The sequence below is a fragment of the Vanellus vanellus genome, assembly GCF_965231255.1.
Source record: "Vanellus vanellus genome assembly, chromosome: 1".
Taxonomy (NCBI): Eukaryota; Metazoa; Chordata; class Aves; order Charadriiformes; family Charadriidae; genus Vanellus; species Vanellus vanellus.
In genome coordinates, this window is record NC_138905.1 from 210998377 (window position 1) to 211024466 (window position 26090).

At 42.7% G+C, this 26090-nt stretch overlaps 1 protein-coding gene across 3 annotated transcripts in view; it reads left to right on the plus strand.

Moving 5' to 3' along the window:
* The first annotated feature begins 254 nt into the window (after positions 1 to 254).
* The window catches only part of SMCO4 (single-pass membrane protein with coiled-coil domains 4), a 30101-nt gene continuing 4265 nt past the window's right edge, over positions 255 to 26090 (plus strand). Inside the window, exons 1-3 of one of the 3 annotated variants that reach the window (XR_014269837.1) lie at positions 255 to 408; positions 5305 to 5396; positions 12848 to 12924. The gene's annotated coding sequence lies outside the window, so the exon portion shown is untranslated. Of the gene's footprint in view, positions 409 to 5304; positions 5397 to 12847; positions 12930 to 26090 lie in introns of those variants that run through there. The other 2 variants (XM_082492952.1, XM_082492951.1) reach the window with 2 other exon arrangements.

The window sequence follows — 26090 nt, forward strand, 5'->3', positions numbered from 1 at the left end:
CCTGACGGCGGAGTTCCTCTCGGCGCCCCGAGCCTCATCCCTCAGCTTCCCGCTCCTCAGCTCCCCGCGCCGCCACGGCAGGGGGGCGGGCTGCGGTCCCTCGGCGTCGGCGGCAGCGCAGCCGCGGCTGGGGGTACCGGGGCGAGGCTCGGGGGCAGCGGGTGCCTGGGCGTGCGGCAGAGGGCGCCCCGCATTCCGCCAGAGCGGGGCCGGGAGGAGCCTCCGGCGCGGCGCGGCGCGGCCGGGGAAGAGCGAGGAGAGGGAGGGAGCTGCCACGTCCTCTGCGCAGAGCGGCGAGGGAAGGCAGCCCGCGCCTCAGCCCCACGTGTGGCGGAGCGGGGAAGTTGCCGGCGGCCACCTCGGACTCTGCCCCTCTCCCGTCGCTGCCCGTCCTTTCCCGTCCCTCGGGTAAGCGCAACTCCAAGTCAGGGGCGGGCGGCGGCCCGTTCCCGCCCGCTGTCCCGGGGTGAGGCCGGTGCGGGCGGCTGGAGGGGTTGTGAAGACGGCGGCGGGGAGCGCTGAGGGTCGAGCCGGTATCCCCGGGGGGGGGGGGGGCGGCGGGCTGGGCTCCCGGGCGGGCCAACTTCCTGCGGACTTTGGCTCCGAGCGCTCATTCCCGGGGCAGCGGGAGCGGCCCGGGGGTCCGGCGGCCGCGGGTAAAACCGGAAAGTTTTAAAAGCCAGTGTGCGGGCTGGGTGCCGCGGCGCAGAGCCGGCCGGCGAAGCGTGGCTCGGCGGCGGAGAGCCGCTGCCTCAGCGTGTGTGGCGAAGGGAGGGACACGGACGGCCCGAGGCGCCCTCCCGGCCTCTCTCCGCGGGGCGGCCCGGTGGCGGCTGGCTGCTAGCCCGGGAAGGAAACCGCCCCGGGTCGAGACCCCGCCGCGCTGAGAGGGTGTGGGGGGGGACGGACGGGGGGACCGGACCGGGGGCGGCGGCGTCCCCGCCGCTGCGAGCGGAGAGCTCAGGTGCGGCGGCGGCTGAGGCGGGCGGGAGGCGCGCCCCGGGGCCGCGGCGGTGGGGGGAATGGCAGCCCCCGAGCAGCGCTGCTGAGGGATTCACCAGGAACATAACTCTTTAAAAGACTCGCAGAAGACTTTCAGGTTTTGTGGGCTGGATTCTTTTTTTTTTTTTTTTAATCTTTTTTTCTTCTTAATTTCGGTTCCCCAGTCGCGAGTCCAGTCATGCTTAGAAACGACCGAGACCTGTGTTTCAGCAGCCTGTTGAAAAAAAATAAAATCTCAGGAAAGCGTTAAAAGATAACGTGGGAAAAAATGAACATAATCTGTTCTGAATGTCAAAATGTGGCTTTTGGCTTTTTTTTTTTTTAAGCACCGTGTCTTCGTTCGTGCGTGTTTTTTCCCCTCCAATGTGCTGACGTGAGTTCGTTTCGTAGCTTTTTGGTTCTTCTTATTGTCGGTTACCTAAAAGAAATAATAATTTATTTTCTGTATGTTTCTAAACCGGTTATGGTTCAAACCTTCTTTTAAAGCAGCAGAGAAAATAAATGTTCTCGTGTCACAGAGATTTCCATTCTGGAGTCCCGATCCTGCTGGAAATTTGTACGAGCTGTTTTTATCGGTCTGTATGGTACCATCCTGGGCTGGGACCTCCTGGGGCTTCCATGTTTCTCTCTATTTTGAAAATGTGATTGCCGGTTATTTTTATCTTTGTTAAAAATTTCCTCCTTTAAATGAACCAGAAGTCTTGTAGGAATTCCCTGAAGCCCTGTTAAAAAAAAGTGAAATAATTTTCTCATTAGTACATTTTTAATAACTTTTTGCTCGCTCTCTCTTAAATGCCTTTTAGTGGCCTATTTATAACATACAGACCTCGTAGACTGAAGTTAAGAAGAAAGCTGATTTAAGACTGTTCTCAAGCTTTGTAGGTAGAAATTTCACTGATCTTTGTTACATAAATGAACTGTTCCTTGTCACAGCGATTTTAGCAGCTGCTTTCCCCTCATGCTTTATGGGAAACTGAGAAGGGACATCTAGCAACAGGAATTTTGGCTTCAGCTGTCAAATACACCTTATCACATAGGTAACTCTGGGGACTACCTGTTTCTTCAGTGCTTTTTCTAGCGTGGACTTGCACAGGTCTCTTGTTCTGCTCCTCGAGAGGGTTTTGGCAGAGCTATTGACCACAAATGCAGGGTGATCCAGAAAAGCATGGACAGAACTGGCAGCCATACAGAGATAAAGACAAGCATTTACAGAGCCAGACATCTCCAGACACTGCCAGGGTGGACATTGGAAAGCTCTCCTTCTAAGGAGTCCTTAGCACTCTTAACCCTTTTGGGATGTGGTTGGTGTTCACAGACCGATTGTACCACTTTGTGTGAGACACAAGATACTCCGAAGTGGCAGCAAGCCCTTACCTCCTGTCTGTGGAACACTACCAGAGCTTTGAAGCTACCTTAGGGTGTCAGACTTGCCTGGAAATTCCCCTTTGTGAGGTGACAGCCCTCAGTCGCACTCTGTATCTGACCACTGGTTCGTTGCTGCTTGTTTGGAGGTGTGTACAGCAATAGTGAGAGAGTGGACTGTTTCCTCGCTGGTCGCTGCTGTATGCTAGCAAAATAATATCTTTTTTTTTTTTTTTTTAAATCTGAGTGTGTTTTTCCATGCATTAAATAAACAGTTAAATGCTTTTGCATATATATAAGATATACATGCTGATTAGGTGATATGAACTGGCTTATGGGATGGTAGATGGACTATACACTAAACCTCTTGGCCATGGCCCTTAATGCGTGATGTAATGCAATTTCCTTGTTTATTTTTGTTACCAGTTTTCCTCCTCCATCATTTTTCTGCTTTGCCTGTTACTTTGAAGCCCAACAAGGCTTGTCCCAATGGTGTGTGCACTAGCAAGAAGCAGTAGTGTAGAGAAGCTGAAAGAATTTCTCCATGAAGAGTCACGGGAGACCTGCCCTGGTTCAGCAGGTAGCACTGCTGTCATGGGGTCTGCCCTCAGAGACAAATACATTGATTAGAGTTTGATAGAACTGAACGCTAATTCTCTCTGCTGAATTGGGCTGAGTTTTGCTTTTACTGTTAGAGCTGTGCCACAGCTACTCCCAAAGCCATCTTCGCCCTTTGAGAATGGATCTGGCATTTCTTGATTCAACTACTTTGGTCCAGGTGCTCCAGAATAAAATGATCTCTGTCCCTCCATCATGCACTGCAAGAAGTTGTCTATGGGTGGATTGATGTCCATGATAGAATCATAGACATCCCGCTGCCAGGTTGCTCAAAGCCCCATCCAGCCTGGTCTTGAACACTTGCAGGGATCGGGCATCCACAGCTTCCCTGGGCAACCTGTGCCAGTGCCTCACCATGCTCAGAGTAAAGAATTTCTTCCTAATATGTAATCTAAATCTCCCCTCTTTCAGTTTAAAACTGTTACCCCTCGTCCTATCACTACACTCCCTGATAGAGTCCCTCCCCATCTTTCCTGTAGGCCCCCTTTAGGTACTGAAGGGGCTATAAGGTCTTCCTGGAGCCTTCTCCAGGCTGAACAACCCCAACTGTCTCAGCCTGTCCTTGTAGGAGAGGTGCTATGATTTCCAATAGCAATTTCTTGTTGCATGCCAATCAACGTCTCTGTGTTTTGACTGGCTGTGGAAATCTTATGCTTGGAGGAATGTCCTGCAAAAAGATCTTGCCTGTTGTCTTCTCTGGAGATCACCCAAGGTTGATTACTGTATGTGGCCACCAGAGCAACAGTTGGGCTGCTCACCACAAATTCTGTAACAGGTGGCAGTTTTTTTCACAAGGTAGATCCTGAGGGGTCTCCATGATTGTGCTGTTCTGTGGTGCTCCCTTTTTGTTTTGTTGTTTTTAATTATTGCAGTATCAGCTTGCCAGTAAGTGCTCTGTGAAGCTGAGAAGTTACCTTCCTTTCTGCCCATTATGGGAGAGAGTTATGTTGACAGATGTGGGCTCTGTGAGGATTTGCTGAGCTCTTAATCCTGTTTGTGGCTAATAGGCCATGCTAATGTGGAAGAGCATCTCTTTCAGTATATAAAGGTCTTAACTGCTTGCTACCTTAGGGAAATGTGCTGTTAAAATGCTGTAATTGTCTTAGCAGTAGTGGCAGGCCATGAAGTTGTCGATGTAAACCTTTGCAACAGTGCAGGCCTCCTCCCCCTCTTTTTTGAAAGAGATTTTTACTTGTTAAGACAAACCCTAAAATAATTGCTCTAGGCAATAGAGGAAGCAGGCTTTGTATGTTGAATGTGGCAAACAGCCAGACATCAGATATTTGTGAGCCCTTTAGGCACAGGTGTATCTTGAGGGGATGAGAATGTGTGATAATATTCCCTTTGTTGTCTTTTGCCCTACAACTAGTTTAGTTTCAGGGTTTTTTTTTGTCTTCTCCATCCTGCTTCATTTGATTTCTTGTATGCCGTTTTTAGTTGCAAAGTTAGTCACTTCGCTTTTTAAAATGTGAGCTCTGTGCTTTTTGATATCAACGTGGCTAGAAGTTTCTGACCACTTTTGTCATTTGAAGTCTTACAGAATTTCTTGAAGCGTAGGGCATGCCCCAATTGATTTACTCTGTGTTCAGGTTCTGAAAGTATAAACATAATTTTAAGTATATTAGCAACTTGGCAGAGACGTCTCTGTGTAGTCCATCAATATGCTGGTCAAAACTTAATCTAAATAAATAGTGTGCAGTGATAGTACTTTGCCCTGCAGTTTCATATGAGTGTAGAAAACGCCACTTTCCACCCCGTATAATTAATGTATGCCATGTAAGCGGCTACTTTAATAAAGATGGAAGCTACGTTTTTGGGATCAAAGGAGTTACAATGCTGGTGAGTTTGCTGGTGAGATTCTTGGCGCTGAAGAGCTTCTGAGCAAAGCTTGCATTGACTGCTTGCATTCCTGTTTGCTAATATGCAATATTAAAGGTACGTGTAAGACAGTGACCTTAGTTCCGTGTTAACCAAGCGTTTGGTGGAGGATGTTGACAAAACCAGAAACCGGAGCTGTGTTTGCAGATGCAAGGCAGAGGGTGAGTGATTTGTGACACTGACTTGCAGAATGTGGCACACTTGATTTTTAGGTGTCGCTTGAGCAGAGGTGGTTAACTGTGCCAAAATACTTGTATTTTCCATTTTATAGAAAGTCTTAGCTGTAACAGCTGCAAGGCAAGGCTTCTTCTGTGACCATATATTCTCTCTCATTGACTTAAAAAAATATATACAATAATGGGGAGATTCAGTGAAAGTGTCTGTCTTGAGGAATTCTTTTTTTTCTTTAAACAGGTGGTAACAACAGTGCTGGACTTTTCTCAGTCTTTTGCAGGTGCCTGTAGACTTCCTGAGGTGAAGGGACACAGAAAAGGAGTCTGACTGCATGCAGAGTGGGTGGATTTTGGCCCACTCAGGTGGGTATTGACTTTCTGCGTTATGGCGGAAGGTCAGAGGAGATGAGTGTACAAGTTTTTGTGAAATGGACAGATGTGTGGTAGCAGGAATGCTGAAACTCGTTATTGGACTTACCAACGCCTGTGAACCAGGCTAGAATGTGAACTTGTGACTGGTGCCTTAAGCCTTAGTGCCAGCTAGACTCTTACCTGCTTCCTTTCATGATTTTTCTTTTATCTTGTTTGGATTGCATATTTTCGATTTTTCTAATGATCCTCTTCTTTTCACTATAGTTATCTGTATTTTTCTTTCCTTTTTACCCCCAGCTGGTGTTTGTCAGGTTGATTGTTTTTTTTTTAATTGCATCGTTAGATTTTTCTCCTTCTGTGCACCCCCCTCATGTTGTTTACATTTGCTCTATCCTTTTTTCATCATCTTATATTTTTCTCCTTTTAACTTTTATCCTTAGAGGAACCAGTTTTACTCTTGGAGACCAGCCCTTTCTTATTGATTGCCAGCTGCTTTTATTGAAACTAATTTGCATTCTCTGCTCTTATTGTGCTAGACAGAGGACTAGTGATTTTGAGTAAAGCTCTTTCCCCAAAGGCTTTGCTCAGAAATTGTCTCTGTATTTCACAAAAAGAGTGGAAAATACAGAGCAGCATCAGTGCAAAAGCTGCTTCTGCCTAAACCAATGTGTTTGTGTCTTTGTCACATGAAGAGCAGAAACGTGGCCTGCCCTGCTGCAGGCATAAATGACTTCTCCAGGCTGAAATGAGCTGGTGGGGTGGGGTAAGCATGATGGTAAACTTGGAAAAAAATTAAATTGGAGCAGGTGGCTGGGGGGGGCTTTAATGCTCGAGGTACTAACTGCCTTCAGATAGGCTTGTTGATAAAGGTCTTTAATAAGGCTCCTTGAGCCTTATTAATTGCTAAATATAAAAACCTTGTGTTCAGGTGATGTTGATTTTGGGCTTTGTATCGTGCTAAAGGTACGGATAATCATGATTTGGATGTTCCAAACCTCAGTGGTTTTGTCTCAGTGGTGTTGTCTTCTTCTTAGACAGCTTTCTCTTCATAAATTGGTCTCACTGCTTTTTCACCCAATGTCAGGTTTTTTTTGTTTGACACCTTGGCTTTGTTTGTATATTTGAAGAGGAGTTCTCTGACCATGGTACAGCGCTTAGTATGAGGTCTGGAGAAGATGTGCTGTATAAATCTGTTATTAAACCTCACTGAAGTGCTTTGCCTCCAAAATGTTTGTTCCTAGCATGGCTGCTTACCGCTAATTAGACGTCAGCAGCATCTTACACTTTATATAGCATTGTTGCATCATGAAAGATCTTGTGCTTGAATTTGACACCCAACTAGAAGGATAACAAAAATAAGGAATCGTTCATGTGAAGCTGCAGGATGCAGCTTTTAATTATAAAAGTGCACCCTCAAACACAGCTTAGGTATGTGGCTGTCATGGTACAAGTAAGATTCAAGATCCTAGAGCCTTTTATTAGAACTTACTGGTGCCAGTATAAAATATGGCTCTGAGCCTGCAGCTGTGCCACAAAAAGGCTCAGAGAATTCACCTGTAGTTGTTTGTGTTTGCAAAATTATGTCTGCTTAGAAAAGAATACACTTACTGTACTGCATCTTGCCATTATATGCCTGACAAATTTGGTGGCCTTCTATGAAGGGGTTACAGCGGCAGTGGACAAGGGAAGATCAACTGACATCATCTACTTGGACTTGTGTAAAGCGTTTGATACTGTCCCAAATGATATCCTGGTCTCTAAATTGCAGAGACGTGGATTTGACAAATGGACCGCTCAGGGGATAAAGACCTGGCTGGATAAAGAACTATGGCAGGGGGGTTGGAACTCGATGATCTTCAAGGTCCTTTCCAACCTAAACCATTCTATGATTAACCCACCGCATGCACCATCACGGTGCAGCCAGCTTTGCATGGGAGAACATACAGTAAACTTTGGCATAGTTTAGGACAGAAACTAAAGGATAGACATCTGTCTTAAATGACTTGAGGGGTTTAAGTGGCGATGCTTGTAGCATGAGAAAAATCTCAAGTTTACTGAACTGATGCTGTTTAAAGGAGTGGCTTGTTATAACCTGTGAAGTATGTTTGAAGGCTTGGAGACTTGTTGTGGTGAGGGACTTCAGCATGGAGGAAAGGGGTGCATGTCAACTTCTTACCTAAATGTTTGGGTTTGATACCATTATTCAAGAGGTCTTGATGTTGGTTCTTGCTGCTGAATTGAGTATATTTCAGTCTGCAGAGCAAGCCTTAGCCAGTTTCCTTCCATTGTTTTAAGTCTTTCCCACAGTGGTAAAAGAAATATTTAACAGGATAGGAAACTGTCTGTAAAAGTAAGATTTGCTCTGAAATCTGATTGCCTGAACTATTTCTAAGTCTTACTTTTCTAAAAGTTGAAGCTGACTTACTTTTTTCTGTTGCTAATTTATTTAGCATGTTAACTCACTGTACGGTAATTTCCAACAAATACGCTTTTGCTTTTCTTTAAATGACACTATAAATTGGGGAAGAGAAATGGAAATACTTGTGTACAATCATTTTATTGTTTTTTCCATGTCTTCCCAGCTATAGCACTGCCTTCCTGAGTGGGAGAAAGTGAGACCTTTCTGTTCTGTGTCCAAACAGAACAAAATACAGAAGCCAATAGTAGAAGTAGGGAGTGAGAATCAATTTGACTTTTCAAATCCTTGCCTTTGTTAATAACAGGATGGGTTATTACTATTGAACATGATGATTTTTTTAAAAAAAATATTAAATTTAGTGTGCGCTTAAGGCAAAGCAAGGGGAGTTCCAAACACCCTAAGAAACCGATAGGAATAAATCTTTGGAGCAAATTCAGTAACAAGCAGAAGTATTCAAGCTGGTCTGTATGTCTTAACATTGATTTCCTCCTGGACTAATTATGCCCCTCCTAACACAAATAGGGTGTAGCTATACAATGCCTGGCAGACTGACCTACACCTCTGTGCCCACACTCAGATAATTAGACAGGAGTTGGATCTTCTCTGTAAGCCATCTAGCTTTGTTATTTCAGTGCTGTGCTCAATTTAAAATGCAGTGCTGAGTGACTGGGCTTTTTTAGCTTAGACACAGCACCAGTCTAACAAATCACTGCAGCTTTTGAACTGGAGCTGGTTTGCATCTGATCTTTGAACAGGAGTGAGGAAGACTGGCTCTGCCTGTGGTGTACCACCCTGTCATGCCCCGTGACTGGTTCTGGTAAATCAAAGCTGTTGACAGCTGGCCTAGCTGTTTTTTCATGTTCCCTTCCTCGTTCTCTGTGTATGCTCCTGAGATGCCCAACTGCCAGTGGGAGGTTAGTTTCAGGTGTCCTTTGTGACTTTGAAAAACTTCTGTGGTTTTTTTTTTTTTTTTGGTGCGGTGGTTATTTGGGATTTTGGTAGGTTTTTTTTGTTGGTGGTGGTTTGGTTTGGGGCTTTAGGGGGTTTTTGGAAGAAGGTGCCTGTGCAGTCTATGCTTAAATTTTTAATATCTGGATGTGTTTTCTTGGCAAAGATTGGTTTTCCAGTGCCTCTTGCAACAGTGAAAAGAACCCACTGGCCCCTAAAGCTTTTCTATTTAATGCACTTCCTTGACCTTTTCAACCACTTTGTGCTTTTGCAGCAATATAATCCCAGATATTTTACATATCTCATGTTGCTGAACTAAATTACAATTTTGGGGTTTTGAGAGGTACGAGCTTTGATGATAAATGCATATTTTTTTTCTGTATAACTTTATACTCTGTGCTGGGCACTCCTGAAGGAGAAATTCAGTGTGAAGAGAGGTCTTCTGACAGTTTTGGCCTTAGCAACCCTTAGAAGCGCAGGAGAGGAAGAATTAAAGGAAAGAGCTGCAGTGTGCAGAGTCTGAAGAATTAACATCAGTATTTTCAGTCCCTTTTTCATGTAATGTAAGGAAAGAGGTGACTGGAGGAAGAAATCTTTCCCATGGTACTAGCAGAAAAGCACAGAGAATATTTGAGAGCCAGATAAGGCCCCCCAAGCAGCAGAAGCATATTACAGTGCAGAAGCTTTCTGGGCCGTGATCAGTGTTCTAAAATACAGTTTAAGAAATAGTCAACAAAACATGTTTTCCAGGGGTTGAAAAGACTTCCAGGTAGTGATGCCTTTTCATCTGTAAGCTTCAAATGTATTTGATAATCCCCATATAGTGCAATTCAAAAGTATTTTTAAGCTTAACTTTATTTTAATTAAAAAGAGGCATTGTGTCAGGGTATTCCACATTGCATGTTGGCTGAACAACATATACTACCTGGATAAATGACTGAAAACTGTGCTATATGGCGTTTATTTGCTGCTGTCTTCTGTGCCAAATTTTAGTTGTTGCTGGGTGGGTTGTTTTTTTTTTTTTGTGAAATGAATGGGTATGAATTTTTCTCTGAATATTTTTGTTCTGTGAATGTTTTTATGCATTGTGTGAAAATAATATGCTGTGTTACTAAAAATAAAGGAAATTTAGGTTGTAGGCATGTATTGTAATGTCATCTGCTTTTCTTTCCTTTAAGAATTGCAGTAGATGCTGAAGGTTTGTTAAGCTTGGGGAGGGATATCGTTGCTTTGCAAAATAAATACTATTTATGAAAGTTCATTTCAAGTTACGTACAGGAGAGTGAACATGCAAGGAGGGGGTATATAATGTTTTCTTTGGAACATACCTTTGCTAAATATATTTTTAAAGGTTTCTAATCTGTTTCCTGCCTAGGAAACCAAGGAAGTCAAAGAGAGAAGGAGATTATGGACATATCTTCAATGCTGTGGCGTTTCTATGACTTCCATCTCCTATGCAGTTATAAACTGCAGGAAAGGGATATGCGACTTGCGTTGAAAACTTTTCAGGCTTCCTGTTTCTCTGAGCAAGCTGTTTTCTAGCTGAGCCAGTTAACTTTTACTGCTGGGCCATCTCTCCATATTCTTCATTGCCCTCGAAAATTTGTGGTCTCCACTGTTCCTGACCACCCTGGATAGATAGTGATCTCTTCCCTCCAGACTCGCAATACCAGCAGTGTAGAGGCATCAGCTATGTGCAAGTCCCTTTGAATTCTGCTGTCAGTTGTATTTCTTGTGAATAAAGTGTTGCTGTTATAGAATTCCAGGGAGCCCTGAATATAAACGTATCAATTATGTGTCAACACAACAGCATCTGTCGTTGAAATTGGGTATAATTTATTTGGCATCAGCATAGCAAAGATTTGGCTGGCAGCCAGAGTAAAATATTCCAGCAGAAACTGCTGCAACAGGAGCCATCTCTGAAGTAATTCTCTGAAATTCAGGTGCTCTAACATCATCTTTTTAATAATTTCTTAAGACATTAGGGACTTTAAGCAAAAAGCCCTTTGGGTTCCACGTTCTTGTCTACTTTTATTTTTTTCATGTCAAATTTTTTTTTGTTGTTGTTCCTGGTCTCCAAAGAGGTACATACAAGGTTCGGGGCTGTATATATCCTGTGATATAATATCCTTTTTTGGCTTTCCATTTCATATTCCAACACTTGTTTACATAAAAATTCCAAATGAATGCAATCAGTGACGGCTTCTTTGGGGAAACTTTGCTTAACAGTGAAAAAGGCAAGGCTTTCAAAATAGGAGAGTAAGAAATTATATCCCTTTTCTAGTAAAAGATATGTAGTTGGTTTTTTTTTCTATTTTTCTTTTTTTTATGATTAACTTAATCTCTCTAACCTTCCTCGCTTTTTCTTAGACCTTACCTAAGTGAGTTTCATGTTCCCAGAGATGTGAGTCAAAACAGTAATTTCAGAAAGTTAGGAAAGCCCTGAGTCCGTAAGATACCCTGTTTGTCACAGGCATAATTGCTATGGTTCAGTAAATATTTTAGAGTACCTGGGGGAAATTGGAAACTCGGATCGCTTTGCTTTTATGGATGGTCCTTCTCATACTTGAAGGAGGTAAAGAAGTAACTCTTCTGTTTAATGGCATAGCTAGTAATAGTTGGCTGGTTGATGCTTATGTAAATAACTTTTTAAAAATTAAAAGGGGAAGATCAGAATTGTAAAGTAGAAAATATGGCAGAAAGACATGGGGTCATGTAAGGTATCCAAATGTTTACCTCGTGTCCTTTCACTGACTAGGTTTCAAAGGGTCCCTTGACCCTTCATCAAATTAAAGATTTTCACTTGTGTGTTAAAGAAACTCCTTTGTAGGAAAGCATTAAGAGCAATGAAGAGATAAAAGTAGTTGGGAGAAAATATGCATTGGATTTTCAGTGCTGGAAGAAAAGCTTGTAGAATAAAGATGAGCTGGGTTTTTTAAGTTTTTTTGTTTTACTGGTTTTTGTGTTGGTTTTTTTTTTTTTTTTCCCTGAAGTCCTGTGAAGTTCAGTTTCTTCGGAGGGGAGAGAACAATCTAAGGGAAGGAGGTCTATCATATTCTCTACATTTTAAATGGGTTGGTTTCTGTTTGGGTAGAATAGAAATAGTAAATTTGGATTAACTCTTAATTTCATACTCTCAAAAGAAATCACAAATCTAGAGTTAAGTAATGAAACCTCTTTAGGAAAATCAATGCTACCTTATCCAAGCTCAATTTATTCAGGAGGTCAGCTTTGTTGCTTCCCTGGCATAGCTTGAAATTTAATGATTAACCTCTTTGTGGCTGTTCATGTAACTTCTGGCTTTCCATCTGGTACTTTATATAAGCATAAGCCAAGATGATAACAAAGTGCTGTAGTAGAGTGGTATGTGCTATTTGGGGAAAAATCTCTTTCTAAATCCCCTATGCAGTATGCATCAGCACCAGTGAAACTCAGAGAAGCCCATTAAGAAATCCGATTAGCTGTCTGCTCTCTAGATGAGTTAAAATCTCTGTCCAGTGTGGTAATCAGTGATGTCTAACTGGTAGCTTATCTGGTAATAGTGCTGTCGCCTTTTATAGAGGAGGCACCTTCTTTTGCAGTTCTGCCAGGCATGTGTATTCATTTCAGCCACGTATAACATTGAGCATCGAAGTGATACCCTGTAATAAATTTTAAAATCCTCTTCAGTGCCGAACCTGGCACTGTCTTGTTCTGCTGTGTCAACCTTCCATTCAGCAGATTTCCTTGTGAGATGTAAAAGTGTCATGTAAGCAGTAGCGCACAAGAGGAGGGAGAGTATGCTTTGTGTGATAGCAGCACTGAAAAGTGCAGCATTAGGTTCAAGGTTCAAAGCAAAGTATTGTCAAGTACTAGACAGTGTGCTTGCTCTAGCAGTAATCATCTCTAATTTTCTGCAGGTTAAAAAAAAATCCATATAATTCTGGGAAGTAAATATGAGAAAGGTTTCAAAAGCAGCTTTAGTTAAAGTGGTAGCATGTAAAGTCTACCTGTTTTTCCTGTTAAAATGGAGAATGCAAGGAAGAGCAATTCTAATGCCAGCAGTCTTTGATGTATTTATCTCCATAAAATACAGATTTGCTGTCCGTTCCATATCCATAGTCATATCCATGGAGAGACCTGGCTGAAACCTGTGGAGCACTGTGGTAGCAACTGAGGTAAGTTGCAGATGGGAACTGAACTTCTCATCAGCTCTTGCCGCATGTACATAGTCCTGTATTTTTGAAGGTGTCTTGTGTTGGTAGTTGATGCTTCCCATCAGTGTTTGTTCATCTTCCAGCTTTCTTTTCACTTGAAGGAGGTGAATTTTGACTGCAGCTGTCCTAATGGATGTTTTTTTAAGTGCTGTATGCTTTTTCTTCTTGGGTTCCAATAAGTTACTGTGATCTTAGCCAGTGCTTTCTACCTTATTTTGTATTTCATTTAAAGAGAATGAGATTGGGAGCAGCCCTGAGGAGAATGACTTGGGGATGTTGGTTGATGAGTGGCTCAACGTGAGCCGTCAATGTGCGCTCGCAGCCCAGAAAACGCATCAGAAGTGTGGCCAGCAGTTCGAGGGAGGTGATTCTGCCCCTCTACTCTGCTCTGGTGAGATCCCACCTCGAATATTGTGCCCAGCTCTGGATCCCCCAACATAAGAAGGACATGGACTTGTTGGAGCGAGTCCAGAGGAGGGCCACGAAGCTGATCAGAGGGCTGGAGCACCTTTCCTATGAAGACAGGCTGAGCCAGTTGGGGTTGTTCAGCCTGGAGAAGAGAAGGCTCTGGGGACACTTTTTAGCAGCTTTCCAGTGTCTTGAAAGGCACCTACAAGAAAGCTGGAGAAGGGACTTTTTACAAGGGCATGTAGTCATAGGATGAGGGGTAATGGTTTTAAACATAAAGAGGGGAGATTTAGATGAGATATTAGGTAGAAATTTTTCACTCTGAGGGTGGTGAGGCACTGGCACAGGTTGCCCAGGGAAGCTGTAGATTCCCCATCCCTGGAAGTGTTTAAGGCCAGGTTGGATGGGGCTTTGAGCAACCTGGTGTGGTGGGAGGTGTCCTTGCCCATGGCAGGGGTGTTGGAACTAGATGATTTTTAAGGTCTTTTCCAACCTCAACCAGTCTATGATTCTGTTATTCTAAACCTCCTATTCTGCAATATATTAATATTATGTCATTTCTGTCTGGAGGTTTATGAACAATTTTGACCTGTTGCTAGCATCCCCAGTTGAGTGACACTTTAGCATTCCCTCAAGGAAAGTGAGATGATACTTAATGGTACAGTACAGCAGATAAAAGGCTATGCTTCTCCCTTCCCCTTCCCAAAAATCTGCTTTGTGGTTGTAATTCTAGTTTCAAGGCTTGGTTAATTCACTAAAAAGTCGTCTAACTTCTCTGTTGGACAGATGGGTAAGCAATGGTCGATGGCCTGTATCATAGGAAGAGTAAGTAAATCTAGGTATCTTTTGATACCTCTAGCCCTTTGTAGGAAAGAGATGGTTCTTAGAGTCCTGCTGGAGGTGGTGTGTACTGTCCTCGCCTCCAAACGCACAGAATGTGCTTGTTGATTTTCTTGGTTTTTGGAGAGCCTGTGCTCAAGAGTATAGGTGCATTACACTTGGTTTTGTTTAGAATATTCAAGTTCTGGACTGGTTAGTAAGAGGCTCTGTTAAACCACTGCCTGCTTTTCTGTCCAGATATTTGGTTTATTTGCCTCTCTATGTTGAATTTCTATCCCTTTTCTTAGTCTCCCCTCTTCCTCCCAGTTCAAATTAGCAGCAGTTTTGGAGGAAAATAAAATTTTCTTTTTCCTTTATACCTGCACTAGAAATTCAAAGGACAAAATGCCCCTTCTTCACTCTTAGGAGTGAAGTGCTATTTTATAGTATCCTCAGATTAAACATTGAGGTCGCTGAATCTACTTCTGGCACCGCTGCGCTTGTATTGAGGAACAGCCTGTTTGGAGCAGTGTTTGCAAAACTATTTGAGTATATCTCACTATTACCAAGTCAGTACTCCAACCTTATATAAGCCAGCCTCCATCCACTTAACTCCAGGACAACTTTGATGATTAATATTTATATAAAAGCTTTCATGTTTCCACAGTAAAATTATCTCACTCTCAAAAGAAAAGGTGGCTTTTTCCCTGTTGACTTGGTGTGAAAAAGCTTGCAAAGGCTTTCAGCAGCACTGCATCTGAGACAGGCATCAGCAGAAAAACTAGGGTCGTCTTTAATTCGGTATTTCATTTTGTGAAATTGCCTACTCTGAGAGAAATAAAACATTTACATGTATATTAACAAATGTTTGCCAGCTCTTGGAATAAATCCAGTTCTCTCAGGGCCAAACAAACGCTCTGAGTGAATGAGTAATAATCTGCTATTGTCACTCCTAATTTATGGATGGGTAGATACAGCAATGTTTGCCATTTTAAGTTGTCCTATTCGCTCAAAAGACTAAAAGTCACGATTAGCTGTCGGCTTGGAGCATCTATAGCATGTCTGTTTATAGCTGAATTGCTCAATATAGCTGTTGCAAAAGTTCAAAACCTCCCCATGTGATAAGAAGTAATTGTGGAAGAGGATGAGAACACATGAAGGTTACAGATGTTTTGGGACAGTAATTTGGAAGCTGCAGCCAGAGGCTGAAAAGATATATGGCATCTCCACTTTTTAAATTACATGCAAGGTCTCTGTGCCTCATTTATTTTCTGAGGAAGTCTGTATCATCTCCCTCATGTTAATAGAAAGTTAAAAATCTATGGATTCCCAAAATAATGGCTGTATTGAGCTTTTGTTGTTGATAACTAAGTAAGAGGAGGGCGTAATACTGAGTACCTACAATGTTTTTTTCCTGTGTCTCCAAGCCTTTTCATTGGCTTAATTTTTTAACAAATGCACTTAAAAACAGTTTCAGAAACTTCATTTCATGCATTTATGAGCGTGCTTTTCTCATGGAGTTAACAAGAACCTTGGCAAGATTGGGCTGAATAAAAACAGCAATGGGACTTTCTTCTGTTGAGAAAGATGTGTGTTTTTAATGGGAGCACTTAAAATCCCACTGCTTTAAGGCCTATATTAAATGTTGCCAAGAGGCAAATAGCACAGCATCCCTCTGGAGTAGGAGTCAGAGGAATCGAGAGCTACTCTTGAGATGAAATTGTCCTCAGAAAGTCCTGTGAAGTCTTCTGTGAGATCTCCTGGCAGGTTGTGGAGGAGTTTGCTATATCACACCTAAATACATAGGTAGGAGATGAACGAGAAGTACAAACCTCGCTTGTCAGCCACTGAGGGTAAATAAACACAGTGCAGAGATGAGTATGATAATTGATGTCAGTCTTCTCTGGTGGAGTGACTCTTCAATCCGCTTCTTTTAGTCTTTATTTTACTTCCACGCAGCTTTTCTTCCATGCGGTGGTTTCTCTTTTCTTGCACACTAAGGGAGCTTTCCTGCTCTTTCTGTCTGGACTTCATATCTCACTCACTTGTGCTGCATGCATCACAATTATTATTCCTCCCCCCCCCCCCCCCCCCCCCCCCTAAACTTCTATCTGGTCTTGTTAAATGAAAAAACAGCAAGAGCGGTTGGTGTTGATGTTGCAGATACCAAGATGTCCAGAGTGCCGGGTGCAGCCATTAATATTCTGTCCATAAGCTCCAAAGAGATGCTTAAGGACATGATTCCTCAGCCCCTCTGAAAGGTCAGATGTAGGACTTAATTTCTGTACTGTGCAGCCTTAGCTGTCACTTGGTATTCACAGGCACTTAGATAAGATTAAAAACTAATATATTCCCAGTTTGAGAGAAGATCGAATAATACGTGATCCAAACCCTGTGTCTACAGGATCATGGGCAGGTGCCTTTAAATGCCCATTTCCTGCCCACCCACAGTTCCCAAACCGTCTGTGGGCCCCAACAGGTTCAGGGTACAACTTGAAGTGGCTTGATTGTTGAGTGCCTGGTGTTGTGTTGACAAGAGGCACCTACTGAATACTCTGGAAGACATGCTGCTGAATGTGGGTGATGTGAACAATGAAGCAAAATGAGTCGTATTTTTAAGAGCTGGTCAGCAGCATCTTCATAAAAATGGGGGTTGGGGAAGAACCAACCATACCACAAAATCAACAAAAAAAACCCTAAAGACAAAAAAAAAAACCCAAAGACCAAAAAAAAACCCTAAACAACCCACCTAACAGCTTGGAGCAATGTTTCTTGAAATTGCTCTACAACATGAATTTATTAAGATTAATCTGAATTAATTTGTACAAAGTAAGAAAGATACCTGCTTAGATCTCAGCAGCAGCAGGTGCTTGCAGTATTATAAATAGAAAGCAATACAAATTGAGGTGCTTATTAAATTTGCCTTTATGATGCTTTGAAGAATTGCAGTGGAACAGAAAAGAAAAATTACCAGAGGCTCTGGCTTAGAAGGGTGACTTAAATAGCTGTGCTGCCAAAGGAAACGGAACATAAACTAGAATAAGTGATAGACTTGTTCTGAAAAGGTTATCTAACAGTGATTTGTCCCTAGCATGGAGAGATTGGCCGAGAGCTTTGGAGGGATGTGATTGAACAGGGGAGGGCTTAATTTTTTTGGATGGTTTTAATGTAGTATTGAATTTTAATATATTTTCCAGGAGATTGCACTGTAATCCTTTCCTAGCACTTACATTTATCAAGTTTTTCCTTGTTTCCCTTTTCCCCTTCCCCCAGCTGACAAAAACTAATTCTTTGGGAAATGTTCATGTTTGGGAAATGGACTCATTCAAAATTTTTGCTGCCTTTTTGGATAACGCTCTGGTGAGGATCCTGTATGTTCTTCAACATTTTCTAAAATTCTTGAAACTCTGTAGGGCCTCCACAGAGAAGTGGCTGAGCAGAGCAGGTAACAAATCGTCAAGTAAACCAGATCAGAGCAGCACGCTCAACTGGCAGGGAGACTATTAAAAATGAATCAAAATCTGCAATGTTGTTTTTTCTTTAATGAGATACTCAAATTGATTTAATTTGGCAGGGAACATCCTAGGAAATTGTAGCGTGGGAAAATCGGTGCTTTGGGGAGCAGTGAATTGCTCTGTGTGAAAGCTGAGATCCTGCTTTTTAATGTAGCGAAACACAAGCACGCTTGCTGGTGGAGAGGAGGTCTGCAGTGGCACAGTGGTGCTCCTGCACCCTTCTCGTCTCAGTTACTCTCTTGGAAAATACCTGGTGTGCAAACAGTGAAGGCCTCTAGGTTAGAAATGGTGATAACACACATACACACGCAGAACGAGTACAGTCATTATCGCAGAGTGAAGGGGGAGAGGGAATGCGTACAGACAACAGGACTCCTGGCATCCATGCCCAGATCTCCCTGGCACTGCATGCATGGGCTTACACAAGCTGAAGTGGCTTGTATGCCATACTAACCATTTAATGGATTTTTCCTGTAGTTAGGAATTCAGTTGCATCCATATGCTTATGAGTTGCATGAAAAAGATGACTTCGTGCATGAGCATGACTACCCTTGGAAAAGTTTGGAGCTCTTCAGCAGGGAATGAAGCTGGTATTTTGTGGTGAGCTTATTGGGGATAATGCATGCTTGCGTATCATCAGTGACTCTCTGAGAACACTGTAACTATAGCAGATTGCTTTAAAAACAACCTGAGTGGAAGGGGAGGCTGTGCAGGAATAAATGAGAAGGGAAGATATGAATACTGTTATGTAGGGGGATGTAATGTTTTGTTCTTCTTAAGTGCTTTGAAAGAAGGTCACTTGTACTTCACGGTGGTTGAACTACGGTACTGATCGATAGCTGTTTGCTGAATGTTGTAGAGGAACTTCTGAGACATCCTTCTCTGACTACCTGAGCTTGCTTGTAATGGACTTTGTTATGGAGCCATGTGCATAACGTTTGCTTTGCTTCTGAGTTTCTGAGCTGGTGGAAAGTCCTGGTGGTAGGACTGTAAATAGGAGAACATAAATAGGTGGTGCAAGAACCAGTGTTGCAGAACTGATTAGGCAAAACCAGGCTTGTGTTTAGAGGGTTGCTTTGCTGGGAAACTCCCCTTGGGTTGGACCATGCAAAACTTTCTTTCTGTCCCTATAATTTTATTAAGTCTTAATTAAACTTTCTGCATTTAAATTAGTTTACATTAATGTCACGCTGTCTTATTATGTGTATATTGACAGACACTAACAGGGATTTGATCAGCCTAATCCAGCTGTATGTAATTATATGCCTTCTCCTTAAATAATTGCAAACAGAGAGTATCAATCATGGCAGGAAAGCCTGCTGCTTTATTATAATGTGGGATTGTTTAGTGAAATGTAATAAGACTTCAGGTTTAAGCTGGGAAGTAAACAGCATGAGATTTTAATGAGACCAGCGATAGGAAGAAAAAAGTCTCCCCACCCATCCTGTGTCGCAAGTCTCAGTTCTTATCTTCCCTTCTACCCCAAAAAAAGGTGTCCTGATTGCATTGTTGTCACACTGATGTTGAGAATGTTTCTTTAATTTGAAAGGAATTTGGGAAAGGCACAGATTTCTGGCTGCTGGAGGTAGAGCTCTAGCTTAAACCTGTGATGCTGTTCTGATGTAAGGTGAAGGTTTTTATTTCATTCATTGATCACTTGATTATCCAGATCAGAAGAGAGCGTGTAGAAGGTAAGAGGTGGGAATGAAATCTGCCAAACAGCAGCACTGCACAAGCTCTAAAACACCTGCCTTGCTTGGAAAGCAAGTAAGTAAGGGAGTAACACAGGCACCCACTTCAACGATTGTGTTTGGGTTGATTTCTGTGTGATTTAGTTACTCTCTAGTGTCATGCAGTCCTCCCCTGGCACGTGTACAAGCAGGGAGAGACAGGCATGGTGCCAGCAGTCTTTCCACAGCCTCCTACTGTAAAACCATTCATGCTAAGAAAAGCTTGAAAAACCAGAACTTCAGACAAGCTCTGAAGGGGGTGAGTTTGAGATCTGAACCCCTCGTTCAGTGTGCTCTGACATTGCATCCAGCTGTCTTTAAACCTGTGAGTACCTCCAAGTTACTTCATAAAATAAAATGGTAAGTGCCACTGTTGGTGCGGTACTGTCCATTTTCCCCTGCAGGACTGTCTCAGGAGGGTTTCAGGAGTCCATGGACACATCCGTCTTGTCTTTTCTTATAGCAGATAGTTCTGTATAGAAGAGGGAGATTTCCCTTTGTGCCTGCTGAAGAAACAAAGTGTTTCACAAATAGTTTGAGTCCAGCATACACAGATTATCTTGTGGTCAGGAAGTACAAGTGGTGTTTCTAGATGTTGCCCTGGTGCCTTAGGAGCTGTTCTTTCAGCTTTTCTCTTCTGTCGGTCACTCTCCATCCATTATTCCCCTCTCCGGTGCACACACATGCACGTACACGCACACCCCTGCTGCCCCAGGCTCATCCCTTGCCTTTATGGTTTTTGTGGGTTTAGATTTAACAATTCTTTCTTGCTGTGGGCATGGATTTTTTGCCTGCCAAGTTATAGCCTGGACTGAATTTTCAGTGCCAAAGTTTTAATGACAGTAGAATTATAATGAAAAGCAGTGACAGTCCCTCAGCTCTCCTGTTTGCATTACAAAACTGTAACATCAGGCTTTGGACTTGCTGGCATTCTGCCTGGCATGCGTCTCAGGGATCTGTTTCAAACACGTTTATAGTGATGCTGTCTCACGAAGTGACTGTGGTGGGAACCCGGTAGTTTGAACAGGAGAAGTAACAACCAGACTGTGTGCTGGATCATAGGAAAAGTGTGTTTCCCATCTAGGTCATCATCAGCTCAGAGGATGAGCGCTGCTACCCTCTGGTGACAGTTCAGCTTGTGGTGTGAGTTAGCAGCGATGGTCCAGGTCTCAGTGGGCTTGTGACCCTGGTGCAGCTGTACTGGAAAACACAAATGTTATTTTCATGCCAGTTTCGTATTGCTGCACCTTCTTGCCGATGCCAAAACACTTGGGGTTAGTCTGGGAGAGCAGCACATAAATTTTGAGGAGCTCTGACACCAGTGACTCATTTGTTTTTATTTATTTATTTAGCACTGCTATTTAGAAAGGGACTGAATTTCTGTAAATACACTGGAAAGATAAATGTTTTGTATCCAAAGGAGTCTTGTCAGGAACAGCTGAGAAAATTACTTTTTAAGAAAACAGCTGAGCAAACACATATTGTCAAGTCATATGCTAGGTGTAGTGGTTTACTGCATTTACGTGCAAGATCATCTGTAGCTCTTTAGATGGAGAATGGCAAGCTCTTCTCTTACAGCCTCCCCTAGGAATTGAATTCATGCAGTGACAAAAATTACGTCTTTGTTTTTCTTGTGTTTTCAGCAAACATTAGTCTTATTTCCTCATTGGGCTGCTTGTTGCAAAAGTTGTCTTGATGCTGGTTCTTTATCTACAAAGAAGAATACAGGTTATTTATCCACCTCTTCATGGAGCAAAAAGGCTTGCCTTTTTATTTATTTTTTTAATTGAATTCTGTTCTGTTTCTTTGCTACATTCAGGGCAGATAGGATTGCACTGCAATGCCGTATGCGCCAAAAATACCGGCACCTCGTCTCTGTTTAACAATGCCTTCCCAGATGCAGAGATCTGTGGCTTTTTGTTTCTAATACAGATTACTCGCTATATCCAAGTCCTCAGAATTGTGAAAATCGTATTGAAATAGCTTTCTGCTTTGGTGGCCTTGCTCTCTCTGACTTTCTGGCAGCATTCAGTGCTGGCTTTTATTTTCCAAATGCCGTGAGTAGTTTGGAGACTCTCAAAGCTACATTTACAGTAAATGTGATGTTGCAGTAATGATGGGTCAATTCAGATTTAGGTCTGTAATTTGGAAAAAAAGCCACCACCCCTCACTAAAAAATAATGTTAAACTGACTTCAAACAGCATCTTAATAGTTCTGTATTGTTATGTGTGTAATTAAAGCGTTTACCCTTGAAAACAGGGTTGTTTTGATTTGCTAATCATATTTCCTTGCTACAGTCAAATAGACCGAGGTAAATTTTTATGATATTGAGAATTGGCCTCATGCTGTAACATGAAAATCCATTTTTCACAGAACAAAAAATTTTTCTCTTAATGCTTTTCTTCATTTTTAGCACACTTTGAAATCATGACGGATAGTGTCACTGAAACATGACAATCTCCAGTTTAGCATTGTGAGCATTATCTTCAGCTATGCACCAGTTCTGCTGGGCAGCATCTGTTTAAAATAAATGAACTGGGTGACCCGAGCATTTGACAGTGCAGAAGCCAGAGTTATTTGTGTGGCTGTTCCTGCAGAGTCCTTGCTCGGTTAGCTTGTTCTTGTTTTGTTAGGGGGACGCCTTGTACAAATAAAAAGTTTCTTTTTTAAGCAGGTTGGAATCATTTCCCCGTATTAGTGGTTGCACAGAGCTGTGTTTTGGTACTGAAAGGAACTGTCCTGCAACTTCATCGTGTGCCGCTGATTCATTTCATTATTGGGCCGCTCTTGTGTTGCTGGAAGTGGGTTGGCTGGGGAGGTTTTGGGGAGGGAGGGAGGGAGGATGTGACTGGGATTAAAGTGTTTTGTTAATCCTCTGGGCAGGCTTGCTCTTTAGGTTTCAGCTCTCTTCATCAAATTGGCAAATCTCTGCTCTATCCATCTTTGTCACCCACACAAGTGATTACACAGAACATTTTGCTCCTTTAGAGCCTTTCAAACAATGAAGATTTTTAAAAGTATCATTTTACATTTAGTGTTTAAAACGGAGTGTAATAATTGTGCTTGAACGTGATGGAAATAGTGCTGGACAATCACTACTGTTACAATCAAGCTTTTTTTTTTTTAAAAAAAAAAAGGCCCCTGCTCACAGCCAGGTTTGCAAGGCATTAAGTGCCTAATGTGTCTGACCCAAATTCAGGAGCAGATTCACCTTCTGTCTTGGCATGGGAGTTGGGTGCTAACTGGTCTAAGTGCTTGTGTAAATCCTACTCAGGTAGCAGCCATCCAAAGGGATGAAGGCGTTCTTCATAAAAGATGTGAGGATTGATATTTTTCTCTCTCTACACCTGCCAAAACTGAAAGACAAAGAAAAAACAAGTGAGTTGGATCTGTGTGGACGGAAAGGCTGCGTGCAGAACAGAGGTCTCTGGAGACCCCCTCTAGAGCTCTATACACAAGTATTCCTGTTTGTAACTCTTTCCCAAGCTCCTACTAAAATATGTTTTAAATTCCCAAAGCTGTCCAAATCACCTTAGAAATTGGTGACCTTGCTGATGCTACTCTGGCAATGGCTCCACCTTACAGCTGCAGGAAAGAAAATGTGGTATTTCACTTCGAGGTAAAATCAGTTATGGAGTAATGATTAAAAAAAATTAAATTGCTGTTCCATGGGGTAGTCTGAAACAAGTCTTGTTCTTTATTAAATAGTACCCAGGGCTTGTGTGACAGTATTACATGCAGTTCAGTCATTTATTAAAAAAAGAACAGAATGCTTGCATGGTTTCAAAGGTAGGAAATAACGTGTATCTGTTGCTTAGATGCCACTTTAATTAAGGTTAGAAGCGAGAACAGTGTTACCTCAGCCATCTCATTGGTCCTGGGCTCCCCGTGCTGGCTGGGGCAGCACAAGTTTCCTCCTGCTCTGTCAGGAGCTGTCACCTCCTTGCAGTGGCCACCAGCTCAGCTGCAGTGAAGCTGAAGTTGCATGAGGTAAGGGGGGATTAAAGCCTGGTGTGTTGGAGACCCTGCACAGCCTCTCCTGCCTGCCCAGAGCCACTGTGTCTGTTCTGCTGGGACCATGCAAGCAGAGCGCTCTGTGGCCTGGGGCTTTGGCAGCACTGGGTGGGAAGAAGTGTGGTCTTTATCACAAGGCCGGGGAGTGCTCTTGTTTCAATGAGTGCTCAGTGCTGAGCACTGGTTCCCTGCTAACCAGGCTTCCTCTTGGCCCTGGGGTCCTCACCTCCTCTTCTCTTCATCCCTTCAACTCAACTTTTCCTCCAGCCTCTGTACAGCAGCTCTGGCTGTAAAGTAATCAGTCCAGTAGCAGAAATAAGTAACAAGCTGATAAGATTGTTGGTTTTAGTTTTTCTTGACTGATGCTGCTGTGTCTCGGTGTTTGGGAACTGGGTTTGGAGGCTTTTTAATGCTAAAATAATCTGAAGAGTATTATCTGCTTAGGTGTCATGTCCTTTTTCCCCCCACTGCTGGCAGGCAATTGAAATGCAGTGTGTCCTGATTGTCTGCTGGTTTGTTGTCTGGTTTTTTGTTTGTTTGTTTTTTTTAATATGTGAGTAACATCCATGGCCCTAGGGGAAAATTTAAATGATAAAAATTAATTCTTGTCAGATTGTTTGAATTTCAAGATGTGTTGCTGTTCCAGAAGTGTTACAGTATTGGTAGCAGGTTAGACCAGGTTAATCCAAATCAGCTTGCAAACACTTGTAATTTGGGATTTGGAGAAAAATTATTCAGCTTAACATGGCTAATACATTCATGCTGTAAGGTTGGTGATAATAAGTTCTTTAGAAGTCTAGACGTGCGATTACACTACATGCAGATAAACAAAATCTTTTGTGCATGTGTTGCATGTAGAAGGAGATGCAGCATTGCAGTACTCGGCAAGCGCTGGGGTAGGCCGGAGTCAGGGCTGCCGTTCCTGTAGTAGTAGTGTGTAGTGTGAGGAGCTTTTAATTGCTGATTACTAATGGTCAGGGTTAATTTTAACAAAAAAAAAAAAAAGAGGCGGCCAATTGTCATACATTCTGGGTGGAAGATTGTTGATACGTTTTAAAGGATACCAGTCCCCACAAGTTTCACTACAGCTTTCTGGTACAAAATTACCCCTGCTTAACTGTAGCTGACTTGCTTTAAGATGCTGGCAAATACTTTGGCATTGGTGTGAGTGACTTCAGCATTCATCCTCTTAGGTTTTGAGGTTGGCTCTGCAAAACGGTTCAGAGTAACTTAACCCAGAAGGTAGAATGAAGAGCGCTTTTGTATATAAAAAGCAAATTGGATGATGGGCAAGGAGGAATGTAATTGCTGTAGATGTCAAGCCAGGGTACTAAATTGGTGAGTTTTTATTATATTGAAGAGTGATGTCTTTAGGTTTATCTTCAGTAGCTCGAACATTTAAATGTTTTGTTCTGCTTGAAACCTTCGCTTTTCGGTGTCAGGTTGGAGCACTGCAGTGTCAGAGAGAAGAGGTGGTCTCTGTGAAATGTATGTTTCAAACAGCTGTACCAAGCCAACACTTAATTTCTTGACTTGGCAATCGAGGTGGTTTCTTTCTAGCCAGCAGATGCCTGCTTTTGGGGGAAAATTTGCTACAGTGAACTTAAATAATCTCACCACCCTATGCAATTTTATTACCAAATTTTAAATTGAAAAATTCATAAAAGGAAGGTGAAGTTACAGCCTCTGGCTAGTACCAGACTCCTGTCATGCTGCTGTGGGCTACAGATATTCTACTTTTGCTAAAGTCTGTTAGTCCCTTCTGTGCTATTCTTCTAAATGTCCCAGTTGAGGGAGTCTCTGACTTACCAGTAAAAGCAGTAGCTGAACTATTTTGATGATCATTTCCAACCTTGGTAGGTACTTGGGCCAGGTCGAGCAGTTACTAGCATTTATTATCCTTAGGGGGATGCACACAGTCTGTGCCAGTGAGCCCTCTCCTTTTTGGGGAGACTAGGAAAGGAAAGAAGACTCTTGGCTTCCGTTTGAGGAGAAAAGGTGAGTTTCCAGTACTTCTGCACTGTGAGGTTAGCTGATCTCTAAGGTTTCAGTTCCCACAAGACGGAAGTACTTGTGGGACATCACTTTCTCATTGCCCTTCTGATAGCTTCTCACTCTGAGACATTTCAAATGGGCAGTGCTAACTAGACTGTTGATTACACCCATCCTGATGCTATATGATTTCCTTCCTCTTTGCTTGAGTTTTGCCTTCCCAGTGCGCAAGCAGGGTAATCACTGGATGAAGAAGGACCTAGCTCAGTAATGTGAGATAATTTGTTCTCATATGCCAGAGGGAACAAGACCCTAATGTTGTAATTCCAGCCGTGGCCCTGATTTGCTGGACATTCTGTATCTGTTTCTTCCTTTCCATAATTGTCAGTAGTCACCTGCCTTCTAGTGAAGTCTGTGGGTGGCCAGTAAGAGGCTTGGCAGTGGAAGGGGGTGGCAGTGGAAGGGGGTAGCTGTGGCTCTCTTACTCCACTTGCACAACATGGGCTGCAGAATTTTCATCTTATGCAGCTGAGCGCTAGATTTTAAGTGCTGTTTCATACCAGTGTGAATGTACAACATTCTGGACCTTTCCTGTGGGGGAGCGTTGTCTCTTGCAGCAATGGTCTAATACTGGCAGTCGCGT